This window comes from Azolla caroliniana, unplaced genomic scaffold, assembly GCF_043228905.1.
Source record: "Azolla caroliniana isolate FFs.n. ecotype wild unplaced genomic scaffold, voAzoCaro1.0.p SCAF_9, whole genome shotgun sequence".
Taxonomy (NCBI): domain Eukaryota; kingdom Viridiplantae; phylum Streptophyta; class Polypodiopsida; order Salviniales; family Salviniaceae; genus Azolla; species Azolla caroliniana.
In genome coordinates, this window is record NW_028230444.1 from 1,670,970 (window position 1) to 1,677,379 (window position 6,410).

The 6,410-nt window shown below is 38.5% G+C and overlaps 1 pseudogene; it reads left to right on the forward strand.

Annotated features, from left to right (window-relative positions):
- The first annotated feature begins 3,479 nt into the window (after positions 1-3,479).
- On the forward strand, positions 3,480-5,887 carry LOC147859780 (histone-lysine N-methyltransferase ATX4 pseudogene; annotated as a pseudogene).
- Positions 5,888-6,410: the final 523 nt, after the last annotated feature.

The following is a 6,410-nucleotide window of genomic DNA, read 5'->3' on the forward strand; positions in this document are numbered from 1 at the left end:
ATTGGGGCAAAAGATACCTTGAGTATAACGTTTTGTTAGAAGAGTTTGTAGCCTCCTAACAAATGACATATAAATAATGTTGCAACAAAATTTCAAGGGAGACAAATATACGTTGATTTGAACTTGGTCAAGACAAAACATATAATTATGAGTTGCAAGTGGCTACTTACGGGTTGGAGCAAATTGGATGGTCAAATGAAATTTCATATTGGTGTGGCAAATTGTCATTGGTTGCAAAAAAAATAGAGCAAACAACTTTTCCATGGCACGTTGACAAATAATGTGCATAAGTAAATTTTCGATGCGTGTAAGTCTCAACACTCAACAAAAACCAAAGAGGACCCATGGACATCACTATCTAAGCAAATATCTCATATGTATATCACACTGAAAAAGGGAGGTAAAAATATGTAAGGATTATGAATATTTGATCCTATTATCAAGATGAGTGTAAGTCGTGACTATTTAGCAAGTTATTTTTTTCTTTTGAAATGAGATATAAGGTTAATGACTCAAGTTCTATCACGAGTTTTTTCAGCATTGCATGTTTCGGAGCACATTTCCCTAGTCTTCAATGCTTTTGACCGTAAATTGATTGAGTAAAAAACTTGCAACTTTTTGTGACCCTAAATACTCTTCAATCTTTTAGGTTTAGATACAGAGACTTTTTTAGTTATATTCAATGATTAAATGGATTACATGTTCATTGGGTTCCTTTTATTGCCACTGATTAGGTACAAAACTTTGATTAGCAACCTTTATACATTTTAAAGAGTTGCATTGTGATGGGGTTCCTTCAATTGCTTATATGTATTTGGGTCACCAAATTTCTAATTGTAGCATTGAAGTATCGAGGAAAGCATGACGTTGTGTTGAGACAATGTGGAGGGTTAAGCACGCCATGATACATGATTCATACACGTAACCATGCTAAATGATCTTCCATATCATGTTGAACTTCTTGAATAGTGAAAGCAACCGTGGAAACAATATATTATATTATATATATGCATTTAGTACGACAATGCTAATAAATTTTTAATGCATCCTGAATGTAACGACAACAATGTACCTAGCATTTCCATACTCCCATATGCTCAAAATCATGATTGAATGTAGGTTTTTTAGTAATATTAACCTGCAATATGACCAACATTAACCATTTGTATGTATCATAGCACATTGTGCATGCATATATATTATTATGATTGCGACGTTATCAATTCACTACCCGTAGGTTGTATCCTTTAAAACAATAAATCACCATGTGCATTCACTACAATTAGTGGTGGATTGTCTTAGTTGAGTCTCGCCATGCACACTATATGCAATGTTCAATGCCTCATACAAACTTGGGTGGTCTGCCTCCAATGTCATAGTTTCAATTTCTCAAGTACAAAAACTGTTGTTAACTAGCATCGTCCACTTGAATGTTAGTTGGAGGTAAAGGAAAAAGTGACACGCCTCAAAAACGGACAAAGACTGAATAGAGATATAAAGAGCTTAGTGTGAAAAAGCCCTAGGGCATGGTAAAAGCGACAAAAGACATTCGTATAACTCTTTAAGTTTCTTCTTGTCCTTTTTAGAACCTAAGCTACAACTTAAGACCTTCATAAATAAGTTATAATCACTTCTATAATCTAATTGCTAATGTAAGTAAGACCAAAGCTTAAGCTTCTATATTAAGCCTTTGGGTGAATTGTAACTTGTAACTAGTTATCTCTTAAAACCATTAATTGTGATTATTAACATGCTTTCTTGGTATCAAGAATAAAGTTTGTTTAGTTCATTCCTTAGTATTAGTAATAGTATTGGGAGTGGACACCCACTCCTACTTGTCTCACCCACAATAGAGGAGACTTTGTCTTGCCCTTGTAGACTTAGGTTCTAGGTTATTTGGGTAAGAGTAGCTAGAACGGCATAAGGTAAGCTTGGCAAACATCCCAACATTCATATCTATGATCTATGGTAGTATCATATCATTGATCACACTGTTATTGTCTCATAGGATAGTGTGCCTCCATTTTCACCGTATAAAGCCGATCAAGATTTGAAGATTTTTTTTTTCTAAAATTATATGGATCTCATGGATAAACTCAACTTAGCAACATAAGAGAGCCATGGATATTTGAAGAAAAAAAATTTACGCTCAAGATTCAGACTCACACACATCCATACATCCATCTGTACACACACACACACACACACACACACATCCATCCATCGATACCTATAGACATACACACACACACAACATCCATCCATCCATCAATCCATACATACATACGTGCATACATATGTGCAATGCAATAATTGTAGTGTCTTCAACCATTAAGAAATGTATGAAAAAGAGGACCCCATCCCATGCCACCTTTACCAATAAGACGCCACAAATTCTTGCAAATTCTACTTGCACAAAAGCTCATGCTTGTGGTAAAGAAGGAAACAAGAATTCACGACTATAAAATGCCACGAGTCTCGAGCTTGAATCTAGAAACCGGCCTGAAAGCGAAATTTAGCGTAGGAGGGGCATCCATCCCTTACTCGCCTCACATGGTCAATTCTCGAGCAAAAGGTATATATGTATATCAATATATATATATATATATATATATAGATAGACAGATAAATATTGTTCCGTTCAGCGAGAGAAGTCGAGAAGCAAAAACACGGGGACCTGTGATTCATTGGCTTGAATTATCGAGTAGGCCGTTTGGCTACCGGGTGGGCGTAAGAGCAAAAGGTGAAGCCTATTGGACGGATGGACAGAAAAAACCCGAGAAAGAAAGAAAGCGAGAACCCGAAAAGGCGAGACTTTCTTAGGAAACGCGTACAGTATTGTGCGTTTTGCGTTTTGCTTTTTGTTTTTTGCTTTTTGCTTTTTGCTTTTTGCTTTTTTCTCCTCTTGCAGCCAAAAGAAGAAGGAAAGCAAGGAAGGAAATGCAGTCTGACTGCGATGATATAAATGAAAAATAAGAACAAAAGCGAACTATAAGACCTTTATATGTTTTTTTTTTTAAAAACTGTATTTCTATTAATTTACATATCTAGCCCCACCCCAAAAAAACACAAAAAATCAAAACAAAACGCAATTCCTTTCTCGTTCTTGTTTCTTCCTTCCTTCCTCCCCCTCTCTGTTATACCAACAGCACCCAAAAAAACAAACAGAAACAGAAATTTCGTTCTGATTCTCTGTACATCGTTTTCTTATTATTACAAACCCTAATATACTTTCCTGATGAAAATATCCTTCTGATTCTCTGTCGATCGTTTTCTTATATATATGTGTGTGTGTTTGTATATATTCTTATCTTCTTTGAATCGATCTGTTAATCACATCTGTATGCATAACATATATAAACGGATTAGAAAGAGATATTGATTCATCATGCAGAATCGCCCACTGCTTTGATCTTCGCTTGATTCGTTCCATACCGACAAAGACACGGTTTGATTTTTTCAGTCTTTTGATCTCTGCCATGGCCCCCTCTTGCGCAGATAATAATCGTGATAACTGCAACAATCGCAATAATGATAGCAGTATCGATCTGAGATTGAAGAGAAGAGATCAAGCTAGGAAAAGGTTCTCTTCCGAGTGGGTGGTATACTCTCCTCTGCCAGTAACAAAGCGGCCCAAGAATATATTGTCGAAGAATGTATTATCAGGCGGATTGGGTGCAGAGGATGAGAGCCCCCAGTCTGAAATAATCCAAGAAGACGAAGAAGAAGAAGAAGAAGAAGACGAAGAATTCGATCAAGACTTTGGATTAGAAAAGTCTGCCCGAAAGAAGAATGTAAATGTGCGTAGACAGGTTCCATGTGATGCCAAACATCCACACGGCCATAGAAAGGGAGCCCATAGGAAGGTATTATTTAACCCTAAAGATTTCTCTGTTGTACACTCAGGCCAGCAGCTGACAGACTCTACTCTGGCTCCAGATATTACCATGGATATGATTTCCCGGAACTGCCCGAACAATTTATCGGACTCCAAATTGCAGACAGTGCAGCCGGCTGATGCACAATTGGGGGATGCCAAAAATGTACCTAATCTACCCAACTACATCATCATAGTATGTTCAGGTGTCGAAGGTGCTTACTACCCCCGAAACCATGAAGTGATTTGCCTATGCCAAACTTGCAAAGGTTCAAAACCTATGCTAGGAATCTCTAAGTGGGAAGCTCATACAGGTTGCCGAAGGAAGAAATGGAAACTCAGTGTCCGTGTTAAACATGACCGATCCATTCATAACGACCTGAATTCGGACAGAAATACAAATATGACCCTCCTCTCATGGCTCCAATTGATGGCGGAAAGTGGAGTAAATAACCTCGCTTTCCAAGTTTATCCCCAAGATCAACTCATAGTGAATCGCCTACGAAATGTGCCGTACAATCCAGTCATCGTAAAATGGACTCCAGAGAGATGTGCCGTTTGCCGATGGGTCGAAGATTATGACTACAACCAAATGCTCGTGTGCAACAGGTGTGAAATTGCGGTCCATGAAGAATGCTATGGTGTGAAGGCGTCTGAAATAGGGGGATCATTCATATGCAGAGCATGTGAGGATGTTCAGACATTGGTAGAATGTTGTTTGTGTCCAGTTAAAGGAGGAGCATTGAAACGGACCACGGTTCCCGACCTCTGGGCCCATATCTATTGTGCCTGGTTCACAAAAGGTGTATTCTTCGATAACGTAACAAGGATGGAACCAGTGTGTGGAATCCTTGATATTCCACTCCAGCGATTCTCAGAGCGATGCATCATATGTTATCAAGTTCATGGGGCATGCATAAAGTGTGAAGAATGTGAGGTTACTTACCATGCCACATGTGCAGTTAGAGCAGGGTACCGAATGGAGATTAGTAGTGTTGTTGGGAGAGACGGGTTCAAGAAAGTCTCTTATTGTTCTAGACATCGGAAACCAAGTCAAGATGGTCGCTTGGTCATCGCGGCTTTAGAAGCCGAATTAGCTAACACAAAGCTTCCGGAATTCGCCGAAGAATATCCCAAGAAAGATACCGAGGGCATCGGGAGTGATGGTGGAGAATGCATGAGTATCAAGCATGAGGAGATGAAGTGTGAGATTGTTTCGGATACAGCTAAGTATATTAGTTCTCGTTGCTCTGCATATGAACCCAATCTTAAAAATCGATATGTGAATAAAGGCCCCTTAAATCCATTGGACATCAAAGAACCTGAAGTCGCAGTTCTACATACGCCGTGTGGATTCTCTCGGCGCTCCTTGGAGGAAATCCAAAGGTTGCGGTGTGTACCCAAGCCCAGGGAGATGCTCTCTATCGAAGAGAGACTTGTTCATCTCGAGAAGACACAAAATGCAAGGATTTGCTATGGGAAATCGGCCATACATAACTGGGGCTTGTTTGCAAGGAAAGATGTTCAAGAAGGTGAGATGGTGGTTGAGTATCGGGGCGAGATTGTGAGACGAAGTGTTGCAGATTTGAGAGAGAAGATGTATGAGAAACAAAAGAAAGATTGTTATCTCTTCAAAGTGAGCGAAGAGGTAGTGATTGATGCAACATATAAAGGAAATATTGCTCGGCTTATTAACCATTCATGTTCACCTAATTGCTATGCTCGGATCTTCCCTGTGAAGAGGGCGGGAGGAACTTGCATCATTCTCATTGCAAAACGGTTTGTTAAGGCCGGGGATGAATTGACATATGATTATCTTTTCGATCCTGAGAATCAGAAAGTACCTTGTCTTTGCGGTGCGGCTAATTGTCGGAAATTTATTTGTTAATAAGAAGCTCCAATGATGAATCAGATCAATGTGAGACTCGTGATACCAGTTGCTTCTTTGAAGTAATCAATGCATGAATGAGTGATTTTTTTAATGGGCAACTATGAAGCAATCCTTGGTGGTTGAAGAGGGGCATTTACTGCATATAGATACATATATGCTCTCAATTTGAGAGTGTCCAGATTTTTCATGAAACCTTGACCCCAACACTCAAAATATATTTACTCTCAAGATTTAGAGTAAGATTTTTCTACAGGATGGAGATTTTTTTTTATCATAACTGTAAATACAATCGGAGATTTTGCTTAGTTCAATTTCAGAAACATAGCTCAATGCACACACGCTCTAGTAACTTACTGTTCAGGAGTATGGTTTTCAATGTGCATTTTGCCACTTTAATTCATTTTTGGATTAATGGAACTATTATATTAACTCTGTACGTGAGGATACACCTTGAAGCATACAGAACAATATATACATTTTTTGGATAATGCTCCATGAATTAAATTAAAAAATATTTATGGTCCAGTTGTTTATGTTGATTCATTCCTCCTTGCCTTCAAAAGAGGATTTAAGGGTCTATCTCCAGTGTTTGGCTCATTGATTGACATCTATCAGTAGAATTCTTGAGTGGTTTGGTACCTA